This window comes from Lagopus muta, chromosome 3 (genome assembly GCF_023343835.1).
Source record: "Lagopus muta isolate bLagMut1 chromosome 3, bLagMut1 primary, whole genome shotgun sequence".
Classification (NCBI taxonomy): domain Eukaryota; kingdom Metazoa; phylum Chordata; class Aves; order Galliformes; family Phasianidae; genus Lagopus; species Lagopus muta.
Window position 1 is genome coordinate 57,739,938 of NC_064435.1, and position 22,896 is coordinate 57,762,833.

General features: G+C 46.7%; 1 protein-coding gene across 2 annotated transcripts in view; it reads right to left on the reverse strand.

The window, feature by feature from the left end:
* ZNF516 (zinc finger protein 516) overlaps window positions 1-19,079 on the reverse strand; it is a 101,631-nt gene extending 82,552 nt beyond the window's left edge. The window contains exon 1 of one of the 2 annotated variants that reach the window (XM_048938953.1): window positions 18,950-19,079. The gene's annotated coding sequence lies outside the window, so the exon portion shown is untranslated. Of the gene's footprint in view, window positions 1-17,107; window positions 17,439-18,949 lie in introns of those variants that run through there. The other variant, XM_048938954.1, reaches the window with a different exon arrangement.
* Window positions 19,080-22,896: the final 3,817 nt, after the last annotated feature.

Genomic DNA, 22,896 nt, shown 5'->3' on the forward strand with positions numbered 1-22,896 from the left:
TAATTTAAAAGAATTACCTGTAACCAACACTTCAGCCCTTTCAACCATTTCTTTCCTCACGTAGCACACCCCCAGCTGAAAGACCAATACTGGTTTGATAATCGCCAAACAGGAACGGTCCATTTGTAGTATTGATCAGCAGCTCTCTGCTTGTGCAATAGTTCGAGTAAGTAACAATCCCTTGGCAGCGCCAATGCCGCGCTGACAGAACGAGAAACCGGCTGGCGTTCGTGCAGCAGCATCCTGTCACCAGTTACTATGTCCATCAAAAGCTGACAGGTTGGCAGATCACTGCCATAATATCATAATGACTTCAATTCATTCTCCGCAGCACCTAAAGGCTGCCATATCTGCTGCTATCTGAGCCTCTCTTCTTCAAGAGGAAGGCTCTGCGTCTTTTACATTCTTGACAGCTCCGTGCATTTCCTGGAAGCTTCCTACAAGGCATAACAAGAACACCAAGGAACACAAAGCTGTTACCACTTCCCTTATGATCTACACAAATAACTACCTGCTGAAGGAGAAAAGCAGTGGCAGCTGAGGATGTGTGGGCCTGATGAGAACACACGCGTGTCACTGCGTGAAGTCAGCAAACAAGAGTCGCAGGTGTTTCCTCACCAATATTCAGATGTTGCAACGGGGGCAATCATTCTGTCATTCAACAGCTGAAATGAGTTTTGGTATCAGAACCTCAAAAGATCCGTAATCTCACTGCACTACTGCTTCTAAGAGGATAGCTGAGTAAGTCCCCCTCTATCTCCTCTTCCTTTGTCACCTCCCAACTCCCTGAGGTTCTCTGTGCTTGCCAAGAAAAGTATTTTAAATGTTTTACATGGCCATGAATAGCACCATTTGGGTCCTTTTTCTTTCAAACAGAATGAGTGGAACAAAACGAAACAACAACAACAACAACAACAAAGCCCAACTAAACAGAAAAAAAAAAAAGAAAATCAAACACTTTTTTCCTGAAAGAGAACAGAGACTCAGAATTGAGAAATTAAACACGGGTTTCTGCATGTAATATCAGTTTTCCACAGGAAACGTTTTCTTCTTGTAAAGCACAGCAGCTAAACCAACACTTCTGGTAAAGTGTAGGTAGAAAAACACACCCAACTGAGAGTGAAGATGGGAGGTGAGGAGAAAGTCTACCAGAAGACTTAAAAGCCCTCCTCAACTCAAACAAAATAATCTCAGTGCATCCAGGTGAGTACCGTTTCCATGTCATATCCCTGCCATCTTCTGCTTTCCAGTACCTACAGCAAGAAGGTCCCCACATCTCTACCTCTGCCTTCCACTGAGAGCTGCAGTGACAAAGCAAGGCAACAAATGGGACAGCGGTTCTTTTACACGGGATTTGGCTTATAAGGATGGGTACAAAATCATTTCAGCATGAGGAACACAAACTACAGGCACAATTTAAGGACAACTTGAACCAAAATACAGCGATTTTGAGTCACCTCAAACATCTTCCAAATTATTGGGTCAAAATAAACCAAACAAGTCTTTCATTTCTGTTTGCAGAGCTGTAATGGTACATCCTATACACAGAGCTAAAAGCAATTTGGTCTTATATTCAAAATACAATAATCAAATAAATAAAAACTTCTCAGCAACGTAATAGCTTTCAAAAATGAAGCAATAAGAAACAATCCTAAGGAAAAGATAGATAAACTATTCAGCATGCACCACTCCAAGTGATTGTTATATAAATACAGAATAATTACCTTTTAATCCCCTGCTTTAAGAGAGACATCTCGTTAATCTGGAGAAGTAGGCAAACTCTTTGTTCTGCTGTAATACCTGTCCAAATTATTACATCAGTATGGTAATGAACTAGGTCATGCACACAGATGCTCTGCTACTCTACAGGATGCCTCACCCATCAGTGCCACCAGGCACAGAGTTAGCAACCACAGGAAGAGCAACAACCACGGGACAATCCCAAACTGACTGCACCCCAGCAATTGCACCACCTTGGCCTTATCATGTTTGAGCACACTTCCAAGTTGCTACATCTCAGCCAAATCCTTTCCTCCTCCCCCTTTCAGAGTTGCATCGCACATCTATCGTCTTAACAAAAGTTCTCAGTAGTTCCTGTCTTCATAGAATCATAGACTCTTTTGAGTTGGAAGAGACTTTTAAAGGTCATCTAATCCAACTCCCCTGCAATGAGCAGGGACACCTACAGCTACCTCAGGTTGAGCAACCTGATCTTGAGTGGGCTGGGGCATCCACCACCTCTCTGGGCAATCTGTTCCAGTGCTTCACTACCCTTCTCATATTAAAAATAATAATAAAAAAAAAAAAACCACCTTTTTTCTTATATCCAATCTAAATCTCTCCTGTTTTAGTTTGAAACCATCTCCCCTTGTCCTATCACAACAGGCCTGCTAAAGAGTCTGTCCCCTTCCTTCTTTCAGACCTCTTTAGATACTGAAAAGCTGCTCTCAGGACCACCAGATCCTTCTCATCTCCAGCCCAGATCTCTCAGCCTGTCCTTGTAGGAGAGGTGTTCCATCCCTTGGATTGTTTTTGTGGCCCTTCTCTGTGCACTCTCCAACAGGTCCATGTCTCTCCTGTACTGAGGACTCCACATCTGGATGCAGTACTCCAGGTGAGGTCTCACCAGAGCAGAGTAGAAGGACAGGACCATCACCCTCAACCTGCTGACACCCAAGATATGATTGGCTTTCTGGGCTTTTTGAGGGCACATTGCTGGCTCATATTCAGCTTGCCATCCACCAGTATCCCCAAGTCCTTTCAGAAGGACTATGCTCTATCCTTACACCCTCCAGCTTGTGCTGATATTGGGGGTTGCCACAACACAGGTACAAGACCTCATATTTGGCTTCATGAGGTTTCCCTGGGTCCACTGCTAGAGCCTGTCTAGGTCTCTTAGGATGGCACTCCATCCCTCAATTGTGTCACATGCACCACAGCTGAATATCATCCACAACGCTGATGATGGTGCACTTGATCTCAGTGTCTTCATAAGTATTGGTGTCAAACCCAGAAAATAAACAGTGGACATGGATTAAGAAAAGCAAACAAACAAAAACCTCATCCTGTTGATTCAGCCATTTCATAGCAACCCTTTTCTGAATGAAGGAATAGAACAGGGTGAGGGACCAACCCAAGCCCAGGACCTCTGTGGAGATCATCAGTCAGCAACCACAATAAGCTGTCATTTCTGTGTCCAGGTGCATCATGGTAGTAAAAACCAAACAAACAGTGCACATTTCTACTTTTGGCTGGGTAAGAGGGTGTATCTTTTATTCTCTGAAGATGTCCTTGGAGTCTGAACTTTTCTTTCAATTCCAGTTTTCTTTTTCTTTCACATAATGCATTCAGTTTGGGCACCTCAATACAGAAAGGACACTGAGGTGCTGGAGCAGGTCCAAAGAAGGGCAATAAGGTTTATGAAGGGCTTGGAGAATGTACCCTACAAGGAGAGACTGAAGGAACTGGGGCTGTTTAGTTTGGGGGAAAGGAGGCTGAGGGCACACCTTATTGCTCTCTTCAAATACCTGAAAGGTGATTGCAGTGAGAGTGGGGTTGGTCTCTTCTCACTGCTGACAGGTGACAGGATAAGGGGAAATGGCCTCAAGTTGCACCAGGGGAGGTTTAGTTTGGATATCAGGAAAAATTTCTTTACAGAAAGGGCAGTTAAGCACTGGAATAGGCTCCCAAGGGAGGTGATTGAGTCATCATCCCTGAGTATGTTTAAAAACCCTTTGGATGTCAGGGACATGATTTAGCAGAAGATTGTTAAATTTAGGGTAGTACAGTTAGGTTGTGGTTAGACTAGATGATTTTGAATGTCTTTTCCAACCCGAGCAATTCTATGATTCCATGACTGGGGAATATTCCCAGTTCATACATGTCTCTAGATACTGCAAAAGTGATCTACTGAATACAGCAGCCTTGCTTACGAGCTTAGTACGTCTACCCTCCCAGAGAGACCACACAGCTGTGTAAAACACCTCATCAATGAAAAAGCAGTGCAGTTTGGGTAAAATGAGTATACCTGACACTGCAGCAAACACTCCCTTGAATATGTTAAATCACCATTTTGGATTAACCTAAACCCTTTGTAGTTGCTAATGTGCTTTCCTTCCTTCACCTGGAACTCTCTAAACCAAATGTGTCACACTAAAACAAACAGCTTCTCCTAAGGTAAAGTCAATACTGATATATCATGGTGTAACATTTATGCGGTTTTCAAGAAGATTTAGTGCTTTTTTTTTTTTTTTTTTGAGCAGCAAGTAATTCCCCCTCATTCCTTTGTCTTGGAATCTCCCAACTGCACACCAGAGAAGAGTTATCTGCAGTGACACCTGCAGTGTCTCTCTCTAAAAGCATATGTAAGAACGCACTGTCAAAACATGCTTCCCCAAGTTGTGCCAGAGAGGAATTTTGGGCCAAAAGACATCCATATAGGGACTGCAGCAGGATAACTTGGGGACAGGAGCCAGCATGGCCCAGCAGAGAGGTGCTTCCCTGCTGCCACACAGGGCACATGGAGCAATGGGAGAGGTACACAGGCACATTATCATGCCTTTGTGTTGGGCAGCTCCTGAAGTGTCTCTGAGGGTAATTGCCATGCTGTCACTTGGGCTGCCTGTAACTCTTTTAACTGAGAATAAATTACATCTGGCTTGGGGAAGAGTACCAAGCATCCTGGAATAACACAGCTAGAGGTAAGCCATGAGAACTCAAGACGCTTTCTTGGTCTGAAAGCCATATACGAATGCTTAGTATATCCCAGTGTTCAGCAGAGCACTCAGGACACTGTGGACTTTTGACATTTTCAGGAAGACTCTGAATCCATAAACTAAGGGATGAGTTACACAGATGTGTAAACACAGCAGCTCTATGCAGTAACCAGGCAAAATTGTTCTCCTGCTATGTAAGGTGAATTACCTGGGTTTCCATCCCTGTCGTGAACATTTCAAAGAGAGGCAGAGTTCCTCCTCTTAAATAAACAAGGCAACTATTTGAGCTCTGAAATTAGGCAACAGTGCATCGTTAATTACCTCTGAAATGAAATCCCTGACCGTACAGACTGACCCACGCAGGCTGACCCACACGAGCCAATCTCTGCCGTCAGTTCAGTAGGTTTCCACGCAGCCACCAGAATGTGCTGGCGCAGCTCTGCTTGCCAGCCCAAGGACAGGCTTTGTACTCAAGGCAAGGATGTTTATTTTAAACAAGAAGTTACATCCACTTTAATACTAGCAGAGTGGCAACCTCATACAAAATCTTCAAAACCTATTTAAATTTTGAACCCACTCTGATACCAGTTTAAAAATACCAAATCAATAACATCCTTTAGCTAAATAGCTACATTTACTCCTGGTTAAGCTCTGCCAACACTGGAAATGAACCAGAGATTAATTTGGTTCAACGAATTTGGCTTTTAACCTAGACAATAAAATTTATTGTAATAAAAGCTGAAATCCTCACTGGCAATGTAAGGATGCCTTAGGGGCACTCTGGTTCTTGCCAGGACCACGTATCCACCTTTACAGCTTTAAAATAAATCTTGCTACTTTTTCTTCCACGTGTATAGGCATACACTATGCTCGTGTTATACACAATGAACTCTGATGTGCAAGGGTTAATAATACAGTGCTTACAAGTATATAACCCCAGAAGCATGAAGGACTATGAACAACCTATTTCTGAAAAAATATAAAGAGGGAGAGGATTAAAAACAAAACAAAACAACAAAAAAAACAAGAATGGGAAAAGGAAATGTTTTTTTCTTTACCAAGGTAAGAAATGCAGAAATACTGAGAATACTGAACAACTGCAGGACTCTTAAGTCACTGTTAAACTGCATTCTTGCCTGTGGCATTAACTGTATCACACACTGCTATTCTAGCAAGCAAGTTTATTTTTTTAGCAATACTTAGCTAGGCATCTTTTGCCATATTTGAGAAACTGAAGAAAACAGAACTTCTGTATTGACCTAAGGATGCCATAACAATATTGCCTTAATTTTCCCATTGCTTAGCAAGCCACTTACCCCTCTTCTCTAAACAGTGGACCTGTAGTTGGAACAAAAACACTCAGAACTCAGACGTGTGTGTCCTGTATATGCAGAGGAGGAACTTAGCCAGATCTGCTCCCCTGAAATCCTCTCCTCAGTGGGCAGTGACAGCAAGCCATCATGGAGAACATGGTCTACCAGGATGAATGGGAGGCAGGGGACAAAAACGCACCACAAAGCGCTGTCACAAAGATGAAGTGCTATACATGATGCTTCGCTACTGAGGAGGCATTTTTACCTACAGGCTATAGGCACTATGCTTGCCTGGTTTTAAATAGGTTGCCAATATCAAGAATAGAAGTGAAAACAACAATTTCACATTTTTCAAGCCGGGGCCTGGTAATACCAGCACTTGGCTCTGTCTCCAAGAAATGCTGCACTCAGGATGGCTGAGTAATAACACTAGTCGTTGGGGCCAGACTGGTAACCAGTGCTGACGTGGGGAATTTTTACTCATGAGAAAGCGCCTGTGAAGTCAGCAAGACTCCTCAGATGAGTGGTAAATGCTCATCGATGTCAGGAGAAGTTATTCCGTGATGGCTTTATGTTGTAACAGCATTTGCTGCTACAGCACGCACACACACACAGGAGTGAAGGAGACTAAAAGCCACGGTGTGATCACGATCCTACACAACCATTCGGGTTATAGCAAAATGCAGTCAGAAGATGAGATCAATGAGCCAGCTACATGACCCAGAGCTGGCACAGGCTATGGGAGGACAGCACTTGACTCAGGGAGTACAGTGCAGTGCTTGGTGTAGAATGTAGGGACATGGGAGATACTCCATCAGCATCTCCCTCCATTACCTGATCTTCCTTCCATCCTGCTACACTTTCTATGCTACAGTGCATATTTAGCACACTGAATACCAAGCTTTGCTCTCATATACACTGATTAAGTTTAAATTAATGTGCCTGAAGTCAGGGGAGAAACTCCAAAAAAATCAAAGTATCAGTCCCTGGGGTCAAAGTGACACAAGCTCCTAACACGATGGAATTTGTATCCTTTTCTAACCATTGCATTGAAAAAATTACAAAGCCATTGACATGTTCATGGGATACAGTACCACTTTACTCCCAGCTGCAATGCTCAGAAGACACATAAATGTGAGCTTTGTATCTGTGCACATACACTATGCCATAGAGCTCTTACTAATAAGCTGCATCACCAAAACCAGAAAGATGTCAGGGCTGTTTGGAAAAGCAGACCATCTTCGTACTGGGGGAAAACTGCACAGACAACACCTTAAACGTGAAAACATCCATGCCATATGTCATGCAAAACTTACTCCTTCCCTGGCTGCTCCCATCTACTGTGACTATTCATAGAACCATAGAATCATTAAGGTTGGAAAAGACCACTAAGATCATCTAGTTCAATTGTGAACCCATTCCCACCATGCTCACTGACCACATCCCTCAGTACAACATACACACATTTCCTGAATACCTTCAGGGACGGTGACTCCACCACCTCCCTGGGCAGCCTGTGCCACTGCTTCACTGTTCCTGCTGGAATTTTTCCTGTTATCCAACCTGAACTTCCCCTGGCTACTCTCCCCCCATACAAAATATGAAGAGGGCCAGTACGCAGATTAGCCACCCCCAATTTTCCAAATAGCCGTCAGGTTAACTCATGGGACAATCCTGGTGTGCTCATTATCCGCATATCTGGGTACCCACAGAGCAGGAGCCCCATGGCACTGTTCTCCTGGAGGACTGGGTGGAGCCCACGGTCATGCACAGACACCAGCTGCGTTTGCAGGAGAGCAGAAATGCAGAGTGTTTCCAGAGCAAAAGCACACAGGCAGCAGCATTCTCTACCACAAAGAATGCTGGCAAATTACTCTGTGTATGGTGGACAGACATTCAAGTGCCAGCTGAGGATCAAACGCTGAAGTCAGCTTCCCCCTTCTCTAGTGAAATGCACAGTAAATTCAATTCTAATAACTTAGTATTGTGAAGAGGGCTATGATAATTAACTGACATTTATGAGCATTTAACTTGACAGCAGATATGCTTTGAGGAATTTTAATGACCCATTAATGGATCCATACAACCACATGTACACACAAGATACAATCGAGTCCAGGGACTGATTCCTGCTATGTGTTTGTACACATCCCAGGAAAAACAGAAATAGATCATCATTGCTGCTGGGTGCCACCGTATGACAATGGTTATAATTACGCTGCCCCGATAAATCATCGTCTTTTGTAAGCCTAAACCACTGAGTTTGTGTCAGATGAAAACAAACGCCTGGCACGTTCCCACACACCTTTACCCGATCGTCATGCTGTGGTTTGATTTATAGGATGGCTTAGCAGGAGATAGCACGACTAGAGAAGCTTGGAAGAAGGAACTGCTGCATGTCTTCATTTTAACCCCTCTAACGTGCTTGGCACATTAGGTTATTACTCTTCTCCACAAGAGCAGAAAAGTTGTACCCAGCGCATTCTTTGTAAAAGTAATCAGCGCTGAGGTCATAGCGGTAAAGGCCATATCTAGAAAATGCACTTTCATCAGATTCATGAGCATACGCAGAAAGGACGGGCGATGAACAACAGACTTCCCCAGTTTGTACTACTGTTTTTTTAACAGCTGGTTTTGCTGACACACGGTCTTTCCTAAACCTAGCTACTTCTAACAAACTCTGTCCGTTCTCAGGAATTTCTTTGTTTCCTTTCTCAAGGCAGTTTGCTGCTGAGCTGAGCAGCGATGAGGCCCCAGTGCCATCAGCATTCTGTCAGCCACTGCCAGCACCCGGTGTTCCCGGCACAGCCCCATCCTCCTCCTGGCCCTCTTGTAACACCCAGATCGCTCCCATCTTCATCCCCAACGTAAACCTGCTCTTCTTCATACTCCTCCTCCAACAACTCCACAGGCTCCACATGCCCACATCCACCCACTCAGCCCAATGCTCCCCACACTCAGGCTGCCGGTGTTGACACCAGCTCGGAGGCATGCAGCAGTCAGGAGCTGGGGACCACAGAGCAAGGCAGGTCTGGGGACAGAGCAGTGGGAGAAGGGTCTGGTTCCCACTATACTTTTCCTCCCAAGTTCCGTGTCCTTTAAAATAACCACACAAAAGAAAAATCCAGCCACTCTTGCACATGCAGACATATGCTTGGCCAGCTTCCTCCTCCTCTGCTTACGATCTCCTCTCCCGCCCCCCCCCCCCCCCCCCCCCAGCACTACTCACACTGTAACTTTTCCCAGGACCCCTGGTGACACAGAGGACCGCCCCAAGTGAGGCAGTGCGCAGACACTAGACAGCTCTTGCACAGCTCTGAGCACTCCCCTGCCTGATGACACAAAGAATAAAGACACTCACCTACAAAAACCAAGTGTTCCTAGGGATGGGGATACTGGTTCTTCATCCTTCGTGTCTTCCTGGGCACCCACGGATCGTCCCGAAAGACCCCTTTCCCCCTCATATTTCTGTACAGCCTGGTTGCATCCCCCTTTCCCTTAGAGCAGTGTTCAGCTCCACAGCCTGATCTTCTGTGTTTTCCTCTCCTCAAGCATTTACAGCAGCTGCTGCCCACCCCAGCTCCTCAGTGCCTCTGCGAGCGCAGAGCTGATGCCAGCTGCAGAATAGCCCAGAGATGTGCACAAGTCACCCAACTAAGCCTGCACAGCTCGGCTATCCCATGTGCAAGGTGTGACCTCACGGTGGAGTTACACAAAAAAGTAATTTGGGGCATCTGTTCCTCAGCTGAGTTCTCAGACCAGCTGTTCTGCTCCACAAGAAAGCTCTGAGTTATGCCAGATAAAACCCACCAGACTCACAGCACAGGAGTAAAGCAGGGCTGACTGTATTGCTCCTCTACAGAATTACTTTTCATATTTTTTTCCACATTCATATACTCCTATACCTTTCTATATACAATATTTTTAACAGAAAATTAGAACTGAATAACTTTGCTTTGAAAATTACAATGGCATACTGGGATTTCAGCTCCTCAAACACCACTCTGTTCTCCAAAGAGCAAAGCACACTCAACAACGCATACTAAGATGGCTTTTTAACAACAACAATCTGTCTCATATCTAACATCTCCTCTGCTGTCAGACTTGCAATTCTGATCATCTTGTCCCTCTTTCTCAAATGTTGAAGGGAGTGTATTCTCCATGGGGACACCAAAAGGCATGGACTCTCCTGAGCAATAGTCCCTTCCATGTAAGAACTACCAGCTTGGATGGCAATGCTCCCAACCCCATTGGGTTAGGACTCAAACCAAACTTTAGACAAACTTCTTACCATTATGCTGGAGTGCTCATCCTTCATCATGCCCACTCTGCTTTCTCTCCAGTTTCCTGGGGGCATGAAACTCACACGTGGACCTACAGGAACCATGTTAAGAGAATAACTATCTGCCTTCCTCCCCAGATGCAAACCTTGACCTTGGGACACCAGTCTCAGAAGCTGCAAGAGGCCAAGACAAGCTTTTGCAAGAGGAGAAAAGCAGCTAGGCTTTAGGATGGTTAAGAAATCCCTAACATCTCAAGGACACCATTTCTTCCCTTTTCCTCAGTCTGCCAGACCTGTCCCAATGGATTCCTCTATATGTAGTACCTTCCATTCCTCTTTCAAATCACTTCTGCATTTCTCACACTTCTTGCTCAACCATGAGACCCAAGCTAGCAAGAATTACAAGTCTCCCCACTAGCCTTCTCCAGCACCCCAGATCTAGCTATAAAGTTACCGGAGTCTTCTACACCTGCCATTTAACTACATTTCTCTTGGCAAGTATTGGAAACCCAACAAACATTGCAGGTTATCTCAAGGAGCACAGCAGGACATGGCAGCAAAGGGAGTATGAAAGCCACAGCACCTCCTGAGCTAGAAAGCAGTGATAACATTAAGATCTAAAGGACTCCAACACAGCCCTCAGCCTTGATGAAGGCTCTGAGGGGATGCTCTGGTTTGCAGATCTATGCCTAGCTCACAGATGGATTTGCAACCTGCAAAATACAGGTGGAAATTAGAAGATTTTGTTACGCAGAGGTACAACTGAAGGCAGTTAGTTTGGAGGTTAGAATAGGACAGGCAAGTCACCGATCTACAGCACGCCGCAGCTCCTGTGCCATCAGCGGCCTCTGTGCAACCCCAGCTGACTGAGGCAGGCAGGGCCCATCAGGTCCCAGTCCCAGCCATCCACACTGCTTGATTTTGTGGAAGAAATACATGGCAACCTATAATCCCTAATCAACCTAGAAAATAAATGACTGATAAACCAATCTGCTTGTAACCTCATTAACAGATTCTGGCTTCAGTATCAACAGGGTAATTTGCTGACTATTTTTAATCCCAACTGCTAAACCATTAATCCCACAATTTCCACATAGGGTTTTTTCCCCCCCTCTAAATTTACCCCAGGTTGCCACCAATTTTGCAACTCGTGAAAAAGCAGATAAATAAGTAACACCAGCAAATATACACCTCCTGGCACTGGCGAACTGAGAGACTCCGATTACCTGCTTTATCCCCTTAAAGTCATTACTTTCTAATTGGAAGGAGTCATTCAGCAGCAAAGCCGTGTGCCTGCCGTGTCATCTGACACCTGTATGTACAGCTCACAGCACCAACTCCCAATGCATTTGCCACAGTAAGAACTGAATTATTTCCTCCCATCGTTGATAGTCATTTCTCTCTCTAATAAAATCAGCTCAAATTTAACAGGATGGGGGTTAACAACATAAATTGTATTATTTTCTCGAACTGGCATTAAAAGATTCTCTAACTATCATTATTAATGTCAACATAAATTATGCATTGAAGATCTCAGCATTCATTACAGAGGTAAAATCCAGCTGGGGGGAAAGTAAGAAAAAAACAAACAGAGTAAGTCCAATTAAAGTACGTATTCATAAATCCCTTGCAGCGTTGCTCAGCATTGATGAAACACTTCTCTAAAATGGTCTTACAATAAGTATTCACAGAGTTAGAAACAGTATCAAGAAAGTATTGCAGTAACCAACTCAAGGTAGTGCTTAGTGCTCCTTTCAACTTCTGTAAATTACAGAGTTAACCATTTCTAACTGCTGTAAGTCAGCATTCAAATACTACACTGAAACTGGAAGCCTAGCAGTCTTGGGGTACTTCTACAGACACTTCATACAAACAAGTGAATAGTCTTGGGGAAACATTTTTGTGTTCTGAGGTTAAAATAGATGACTTTAGGAGATAGGTGGCAAGCAGCTGATATCTCACTTCAAGGAGACTCCCATCTCCTGAAGACTCCAAGACAGCCCTACCTATGGCTGCACAGAGAAAGCAGGCTTGAGAACAGAGCCGCTAGGGGCTCCAAACCCAAAGGGAAGATCTCATTCCCATAATGGCAAGGTTTAAGCCAACCCTTCGGCTGCTTGATTCATGGCTTTATCATACTTGTGGCTGCCAATCCCAGTGAGGATGCCTCAAAGCCAAGTGAAGCCAGACGGCATCTATTAAAACAGGCAACTCAGCAATCTCTGTGCAATGGAGGAGGGGGGGGGGAGTGGAAATAAGAAAAAAAAAATATATCTTTCCAAGCACATCCTCAGCTATTGAAGGACAGCTCCAGTTTCGGACAGCAAAGGCAGTAACACCTCACCCACAGTTCTTTACAGCACGTCCCGTTACAGGCTATTGTTTGCAACCCTTCCCGCAAATCATTTCAACATTCAGAGCTCAACTGTTTCTTAAGGAAATTATTTCAGGAGGAAAAGAAATTGCTTACTCATGAACCTGGTATTATTATAACAATGAGCTAAAACAGCGCAAGACAGTTACATTGCACAACTTGAAATGCATCACTTATTGTCCCAGATCTCAGAAAAAGAACAGTCTGAACACTGAAACAAGTCAGAGCATAAATGTGACTCGGTGTCAGCTCACACAATATGGGTTAAACGCTACCACATGGGCAATGAACACACACTGCCCTTTCAAAAACAAAGAACATGGATAATTTCTTTCTCAAATCTATTGTTACCAAACAAACGTGGTTATTTTAAAACCAGACTATGATTGTGACTAAAGCACGTGTGAGCACCTCTGTTTCCACCCGTCTCCCTCTATTTCCTGAAAACGAATGCCACTTCACCGCTCACAATCTCCTTAAAAAAGCCAAGAAAAAATTACTACGAAGGCAGCTTTATCACTGCAACAAGGCAACACGAGCATTTCCGTGCCGTGTAAAAATAGCAGCAAAGCACTCGCTGCTCTTCCTTTCTCTTACCTGCCTGAAAAGAAAAGCATGTGTGTGTTTGGAATACATTAAAACTCCCTGATCTGATTTTCAGCAAACACTCCAAACCCTCCATAATGTACTGTAACATACGCTTTCTTTAGACTCCAGAGCAAAAGAAGAAAAAGAAAAAGAACCAAAGCAACCAACCACATATGAAATAGCACAAATGATGCCGGTTTAAAATCATCTGCCTATTTTTTTTTTAACATCATAATATAAACTGAACATGTCAGGATGCTAAAAATAGCCACAAATTGTAATTACACGTGCTTTGTAGTTTCTATTTTACTTTGGAAAGAAGATTAGAAGCCAGATCATTTTAAGAACTGTCCTTAAAGATTTGGGGAGCCACAAAATTCGCCTTGCTTTGCAATTTGGAGGAGGCTGCTGGAACACATTTCCTCTGCGACACGGCAGCAAAGAGAGACCAGCTCCCAACAGCGAGATGGAAATGGAGAAGGGCAGACAAAGAAAAAAGTAATTTCTTAGAGATTCTGAGAGTGCCCTGATTACTGATGTAATACCATAAGCTTTAATTAGGAGCTAAGTGCTGTGTGCTAAATTCATCCTCACACACAGCCCTGCAAAGGCAGAGGAGCTCTACGGAAGGTGCCTATGGCGGTTGGGCAACAGCCTGCCCTATGGCTTCCACCACTGCCTACAGCAGAGTGGGGATTTGTAGAAGGAGTGCTCAGCTACACTGTATATCCTGCTGATACAAACAGAACTCTTTTCAATAAGCAATGGTTTCAATGAATGGTTAGCAAAAGGGGCAGTTCTCGGAACGTAAGCAATTGAGAATCCCCAGCAGAAGCTGTGCGTCTCCATCAGGCTTATGGCAGCTCAGAGCACCATCTTTATCAACAAACCCGAACACCTGCTCTCAGCACCACACAAACAGCCACGTTCCCTACTCAAAACGTTAGTGCACAAGCCAGGAGCAGCAAACAAGCAGCACCCAAATGCTACCGCTGTAAAATACCTACTAAACTCACGGGGCAATACACAGTTGGGCAGCAGGATGAGAACCACAAGCTAATTCAATCTCAGGACATACACTTAATTCCCTGAGTCTGTTTGCAAAAGAAGTGTTGCTGTAATCCAGTTTCTGGAATGCAAGGAGAAACTGCGAACATGAAACGTCTAACTACACTGATGAGGCTCTATAGATAACCAAGACGTAAACAACATCAAAAAATGAATAATCAACGTTGAGTAACCATTGCATCAAAAATAACAAAGCTCAACAGCTTCAAATAGCAAAGCAGGTTCAGCAGATCAAGAGACAGAACATTCGCTGACTAACAGTTGGGTAATGAAAGTAAACACTAGCAATGAAGTCATCATCCTAATGAAAGCTAAGGCAATGTAACTACCTGGACCATACGCCAGCAGCGTGCTTCAATGCAGGCTCGCTACCATAATATTTACTAGAATCACTTCTGCTGGAAGAGGAAAGGAAGTCGCACTTGCTTTCACATACGAGTTGCAAACAAGAGAGGTGCTCCTCATTATGTCCTCCCAACTCTCAAGCACTGTGCTGGCAGTGCCCACAGTTAACACAGGGGAACCAAACAGCAGAATTCTGCCTTCAGTGACTGAGTCACAACAGCTTTACCCTTACTCTGAGATGTATAAATATTTGCAGCATGTAAGATGTCTGCTTTCAAATAGCACTGTTGCTCCAAAGTTCAAATATTTCTATTGCAGATATCTCACAAAATAATGTTGTTTTTTTGTTTGTTTGTTTTGTTTGGGTTTTTTTTTTGCAATGCAGTGATTAGTAGTCTGGGCGACATTTACGGCTACAGAAAAGAATAATAATAATTAAAAAAGAACTCTGAAGGATTTCAGGCTCTGTCACTGAAATGCAGAAACTGTAATTCCACCCTGAGAGCCCTCACGCAGCTCCCAGCAGTCACAGGGAGGGGCGAGCATGCTCACTGGGGACAGCAACCAGCAACCAGCCCATTCGTGGGAAGGCTGTGCATGCCCCTACCAAACGGTGAAGAAAAACAGCTGTCCCTTCCCTCAGCTTTCTGTGCAGATACCCAATGCCCATTCTGGCTGGAAAGGCGTCTATCTACAAAGCCATCCGCATGTCTCACACCTTTAAGCAGGCTCATCTTCCCTGTGAAATTAGCAAGCTCAGACAAGTTACTTCCTGCAAAACGCAATCACTTTGAGTTTCAGCTTTCTATTTTGATGACTTTAAGAAATAACACGGTCCAACCCAGCTTTCCAGTTTGAGTACTCTTTGCAGACTCTGTCGCTGATCTCACAAAGGCTCACCCTTTTGCTTATTCTGCATACGGCGGGTGTGTATTCCCAAAGAAGCGCTTGGCGGAGCATGAATTTCAGTACTTACAGAACTGAGGGTTTCCAAAGCTGTTAACGATTTCAATGGGTTTGGGCCACGCTAAAAATAGATCCCACCCCTCCCACCCCCTTCATTCGATGGGATCTCAATGTAACTAACCAGGCGGCATCGCAGATAACCACTGCTAACTGTAGAAGTCAGCAGCACACAAAGACCTTACAAAATAATCCAACTGCCCACCAGGCAACGTGCACAGCACTTTTTGACTACCTCGCCCACCTGGCTATTCTCTCGCAGGCTGTCCCCTGTGGTATCGCTATGCAAGCACGCACATTAAGCTACATTTTGAAGCAGAGCAGCCCAACAGGCAGAGGTTCAAGAAGATGGCATAACCCTCTCACCTCTGCAATGAGGCCTTTAGCACCAATAACTGACATTATTAAACCCTTGTGACAGCGTGATACTGTGACCAACTGTGAAAACACGGGATGCACCTCATTTTTAAAGCAGAGCCATTTGTCACTGCAGCAGGAAAACTTTAATCCACAGCAGTTAAATGTCACCACTGTTGCTCCATCCCAGCCAGCGACACTGCTCCTGAGGTCACCAGCAAATAACAATAGGCAGCTTTCATGTTAGTGATGCAAACTGTTTTCCTTTCTGTGACGTAGAGCAACAGCCGCCCATACTTATGGAAGGACTGCGAGCAGCCCTTGGTGCAGACTGGTTTCAGAGAATCACAGAATAGTTGAGTCGGAAGGGCACTTGGAAGGTCACCTAGTCCAACTCCCCTGCAATGAAGAGGGACACCTACAGCTACATCAGGTTGCTCAGAGCCCTGTCCAGCCTGACCTTGAGTGTCTCCAGGGATGGGGCATCCATCAGCTCACTGAAGCACTGGAAAAATGCTAAAGTTTTGGTCATGTCCAGCAACTGAGAAGGTCAGGTAGGAGCCCAGTTCGCAGACACCAATCCTCTCTTCAGGTGTGTTACGAATAATCGTCTGTTACATCACTCCTTCTTTAAAACAACATTATTCTCACTGATGTTTAACATTGCCTTCCCCCCGCCACCATCTGTATTATCCCTACATATTCAACTAAGAGCACGGGAGAGTAATGCTGCCTTATCTACAGTGGTTTTATGACTTACCACCAATGGGGCATTTCTTCAACACCCACTGATGTTTCCCAGTGATGCCAAACACAAATCATCAATGCAGTCTGAGAGCGTTCCACACCAGGTGGTGGTGAAGGCGAGCACAGCGGCAGTCGAGCAGCCCACCCACTACTGCTGCATGGGGCTCAGCCCCTTCCTCAGCATAGCCACCACCCCTGCCCCACAATGCTCCCTCTCCCCCTCCATGCCGCCGCCCCCCCGCCCCACGTGCAGTGCTGTGCTCCCAGCCCACATGCAGTGACAGCCTTCAGCACAGGGCAACAGAGGCACACCAAACAAAATAAAACTCCCTTCTACCAACCATCCCACACTTACATGGGGAGGGGGGCCCAAATCCGACAGCAGAGCTTGAAAAGCACGCTCCTCAAAAGCAACCCACGTTTTGCCATTCAGCTTCGGCACAAATTTATGCTTTTTTTTTTTTTTTTTTTTTAGTGGTGGGGGAAGCAACCAAATACCGGTTGCCACGTCGAGTTAATGACAAACCCCCTCGCTGTTAACTCGTTCAGCGCAGGCAGCGTGACATCGTGACATACAGCCGGCACAGCAGCGAGGGGGACCTTCGATGGGCTGCTGTCCGCACGTCTCTCTCTTCCAGTCCCCCATCATCCGACACCGGCTCGCACCTCATCGCGGCTCTCCCCCCCCCCCCGAGGAGCAGCGGAGCCGGGCGGGGCCGGGGGCGGACGCCATGCGCTGGGGCCGCCCCAGTGGGGCGGGGTCGGATGCGGGCGGGGCCGAGCGGAGCTGCTCCCCCCCCCAACCCTTATACCCAGACCCCGATCTCCCCCCGCCTCGGCCGGGCCGCCCCCGAGCCCCTCCCCGTAGAGGAAACTTCGCCGCTCGCCCCCAGAGTTCGCTGCCCGCCGGGAGCCGGGCCCGGGGCGAGTGGGGGCGGGACGAGGAGGAGGAGAAGGAGGAGGAGCAGAGAGTCCCCAAAAAGGGACTGTGACCTTACGCCCATCCCGGCGCTCCCCCAATTCCGGATTTTTGGCACAGGTCGAGGCGGAGCGGAGCTCGGCCGCTTCTCGTTGCGGGGCTCCCCGGCACTAATTTCGTTATGGAATCGTGCGGGAGGCGAGCGCGTTTCCTTAAGAAAGGAGTGACCTATTTTTGGCTGGAGATAAACGATCGTGTTAACAGATGTTAATCTTGTAATCTGTTTTTCCTGTAAGCACTTCGCATCGCCGCGTTTCAGACGTTAAACAATAACAATAATAATAAGTAAACCTTTCCCAAGCGACGTCATGATTATTAATAAAAACAAAAAATAAAAATGAAAAATCTCGCGCTGGTTTCAAAGCCATTAAATCTTTCCCACTCTATAAATGCCGATTTGTTCTGCCCCAGCTCCCACGGGCTTTTATTTGCATTACAAATTCCACAGGTTACACCGGTCGCCTTTTCAGGACGCGTAAACCCCACAGCGCGGCGGTCCGGGGGGAGGGGGACGCGCATCTGGATCGAATCAGGCGGACGCGGGGCACAGCCCGCACCGCGCATCCCTGCCGCCCCCAGCGCCCGGGGCCGCTCCCGCACCACTCGGCGTTGTGGTTCATTGCGGAGCTCTCTGCTTTGCCAACCCGATCGACGCCGGCTGTCATTCCGCACAGCGCTCCGCACACGTAGTGCCCGCGCCGTGCACCCCCCCCCCCCCCACCCTCCCCAACCGCCCCTCCCCGCTCGCTGAGCACAAAGTTTCCCCCGTGCAAACTTTCCTCCAACTCGCCCGAGCCCTTCGCTGCCGTCGCCACGCTAATTAGATAGCGGGGGGAGGGCAGATTTAGAGCACAAAATGTCTGGAGCCGCATTATTTCTTTTTTTTCTTTCCTTCCCCCCTGCCGCCCCCCCTTTTTTTAAACATATCCATGCACGCACCGAACCGCTCCCCCACCCGTATCGGCGCCGTCCTCGGTGCCCCCCCCCCCCGCTGCGAGAAATTGGTCCCTCTGCCCTCCCCCTCCCTCCGAGCAGGGACACCCGGCTCCCCGCAGCGCGGGGACCGAACCCGCGGACCCCCTCCCGCAGCCCGAACGCTGCACTTTAAACTCGGGCGATCCGCTCTTTGTCTCTTCCCGCACCCACGTCGCACCCACCCTCCGCACAAAGCCTCCCGCAGAACCCCCCCCATCCCCATCCCCATCGGCGCAAAGTTACCGTTCGGGGGGAGGCCGCTCCGCTGACCGCTAAGTTTGTCCCGGCGGCTCCCCCGCACCACAGCCCCGCTCCTCACGGCGCCGAGCTGCACATGAGCCGCCGAGCGGCTCCACGGGGGCGGCTCCGCCGCGCCCCGCGCCCGCGCACCGCCCCCGCGCCGCGCCCGCGCCGCGCCCCGCCCGCGCCGCCGCCTCGCGTCCCCCCGCGGCCGCAGTGGTGCGGGCGGAGCGCGGCGCAGCGCAGCGCGGAGCACCGGCGGCTGTCGGCAACGGGGGGCGGCCGTGGGGATGGGGGGGAGCGGCCCCGGTTCCCACGTCCCCGCGCCCGGCGAGGTGTGAGCGGTCCAGATGCATTTCTAATAGAAACTTTTATATTATTATTATTATTATTATTATTATTATTATTATTATTATTATTATTATTATTATTATTGTTATCGTGCGCGAATCCCGCTGGTAAAATATGTGTGGATCTATTGAAAATGCGCAGAAACAACAACATTAAAGTCCTCCGTCGAGATCAAAGAGGGATAGTGCTCAACGGCCGCTCTGGGGAAGTTGAAAGACCTCCGAACAAATCAATCTGCCACATGGCTTTAAAAAAAAAAAAAAAAAAAAAAAAAAGAAAACAGCAAACCCCCCGCACGGAGCCCATCGCTGCTGCGTGCGAGAAGTTCCACCCTCACTGCCCCGCGTGGCTCCACCGCCCCGATGCGTGCCACGGGCGAGAGGAGTGCGTTCCGCCTGCGGCTGGCAGCCCTCCTTTAACCCGCTCTTAGGCACCGAGGGTGGGAACCTTGGGGTTTTCCTCATTTTTCTCCCATTTTCCCCCCTATTTTTTTTTCTCCATTTTTTTCTCCTTTTTTTTCTTCCTTTCCCCCCCCCCCCTTTTTTTTTTTTCTCCTTTTTTTCCTCTCCCTTTTTCTTTCTTTCTTTCCTCCCCCCCCCTTTTTTTTTTCCTTTTTCCGTTTTTTTTCCTCCATTTTTTTTTCTTTTTTCTTTTCCCCCTTTCTTTGTCTCGCAACGCGCGATGACGTCGCAGGGGCACGGAGCGCTCGGCAGGAGCTCGGGGTGCCCCCGGCCCCTCATCCCCCGGCCCCGTCCCGCGGAGCGCTCGGGTACCGCTCGCCAAGGAGCAGCGCAAGGGCGGAGGGGCGCGGGGGGGTCGGGCTGGCTGCCAGCAGACTTGGGATAAAGGAAAGGGGCGGGAGCGAGCGAGGGGGAAAGTTGGTAATGAAGGATACACGAATCATAAAATGTAAGCTATGTGTGATTAATGATCTGCACTAATTTGAATAGCAGGCGTGTTAAAGGTCAGTGACAATTGTTGCTGCTTTCAGCATGAATGCCCGAGTGGGATGGATTCGGGACAGGCAAATTTCGTTCTAAGTCAGAGAAAAAATGCCGGGATGTGCGGGCAGAGAGGGCATGCCTGGAAAAATGCACTGTGCATTAACGCCCCGATGGTGTCCAGAACGTCTGCCTTCTGATCTCTACACAGCACCATGTCAATGCTCAATTTGCTCAGGGACATGATTTAGTGGAGGGTTGTTAGAGTTAGGGTATAATGGTCAGGTTGCGGTTGGACTTGATGATCTTGAAGGTCTTTTCCAATCTGAGCAATTCCACGATTCTATAATTCTATCTTCCCTACACACTTTGTCAGTGCCTCCACGCTCTGTGCTGGGTTACTGTGGACACACACGTGTGTGCCAACGAGGTGCTCCTCGCTCTGGTGGGACGTGGGCTGGTTCCCCAGGTTCCCCAGTCACAGTTTGTGTGGTGGTTCAGCATTTCTTGACACAAAGAATAAAAATCCCATTCTAAAAAGCATTCCTGGGCAGTATTTAGAACACCAGCAGTAAGTTAATAATTTCCATATGGTGAACATTGACAAATTCAAGCAATGAAAGGTGCGTGGGACTTCCAAACTACATAAAAACACGATTTTTGTGACCTTCCCCTTTTCTCGGTGTATATTCTCTGTGTAGATTGTGCTCCTCAGGCAGTAAATTGTGAGCACGCTCAGCACTGTGCATGCTGTGTTGCTCAGTGAAGTCCCTGCAAAGCTTTGCATTTTCCATACTGCTCCCATAGGCCCAGCATCAAGCCCCTTGTTCCCACAGAAGTGAGGTGCTGAGGCTGGGAGGTGAAGCCCAGCAGTGGGGATATCCCACTTTAATGGCAAGGCAATTAAAAATGTAACAGAAGCAAAAACCTTTGAACACTCCAGTGGTAAATTCATGTCATGAAAGTCATCGGTGGAGTTCCTCTGTCCATGTAATTTTAAACAGGAGATTTTCACACATTTCCAAGCCTGGAACAGGATAGGGATTCATATCACAGAATCACAGAATGGCCAGGGTTGAAAGGGACCTCAAGGATCACGAATCTCCAACCCCCCTGCCACAGGCAGGACCACCAACCTCCCCATTTAACACTAGACCAGGCTGCCCAGGGCCCCATCCAGTCTGGCCTTGAACACCTCCAGGGACGTGGCATCCACAACTCCTTTGGGCAGCCTGTTCCAGCACCTCACTACTACATAGTAAAGAACTTCCCCCCAAATCCAACCTAAATCTTCCCTCCTTCAGCTTAAAACCATTTCCCCTTGATGCTGTTATCTACCCTTTCAAAGAGAGGTAAGAAAATATCCCTAAAAGATATGCAAAATGTTGTAAAAAGCATTGCATCCTCAGGAATCATCTGAAATTTCAGGTGGTAGATTCCTAACTTCCAATCCATTCCTAATGCACCCACACCTCGGGTGATGAATCTCTTTGCAGACGCTGTTTACCCACTTTATCTTTGCCAGAAATCTTCCAGGAGATGTCCTCCTGTTTGAAATTCCTTAAATTACAGTATTTTGTAGGAAAATGTCAGTGATATTAATGGCTCAATCCGTGTTTTGCTATTTATAGACTCCTATGTATAATAATTCTGGCTAATGAAATACGTGGAGCAGGAAAGCATTTATTTACTTTTGGTATAGTCCAATAAATTATTTGTTCAGCGTTTGGGACTCAGCTTGCTCAAGTTAAGGAAAATGGCATTTTGATGAAAATCTGTGCAATGACTTGTCTGCATAACTTAGCCTGAGGAGCGAGCAGTGGAGGCTGAGATAAGAAAGGTTCCTGGGAAACACTACGATAGAAGAGCAGGGGAAAAAAGGGCCGTGTCTCTAAAAGCAAAGTAGAAAGCATGTATAAATACTTCAAGGCAGGCAAACAAGCCAAGTTTAGATTACATTTTATATGTGTGTGTGTGTGTCACATGCACAGTTACTTCCAGTGAAGTGTAACTGGAGGAGTCAGCTCCAGCCTCAACTTCAGCTTTTACTGTGTGCTTGCTCAGAGTTGCATGTATCTACACCATGCTAATCCAGGGTGGCTTGGGGCTCTTGGGGCTCTTTGAAGGATTCTGTTCCTCCCTCTCAGGACTCAGACCAGTACTGCCCTTGCTGTCTCCCTTCACATTTACCTCAGCTGTCACAGAAGCACAGAATGATGAAGGTTGGAAAAGATCATCTAGAGTTCTTTGGTTCCGCCAATAAAGCAATATACTTATTTTCTAATCTAATCCAGAGGTTTTGCTTTCAAAGTGTGCCTGCTCAAAACCAAACCAAACCAAAATAAAAATACCCCACAAGGTTTGAAAACAAATAATTTTGCATTGTTTTCTATGTTCCAAAGGAGTCTTTTTTTCTTAGCATATTTGGAAATGCAAAGAGCACGTGCAGAATTTACAGACTAGAAGGCACGGGTGGCTCATGCACATCTGAATATCAGTGCACAGAACTATTGCCAGTGATGATTCCTAATGAGAAAGTTACATTTCTGACTCCAGTTAGAATGGGCTCTCCTACCACCCATGTGCTTTCAGTGTTTATGTGGGTGGTACGAATTTCCTCTGAAACAAAATGGTTTCAATCAATAATATGCATACACT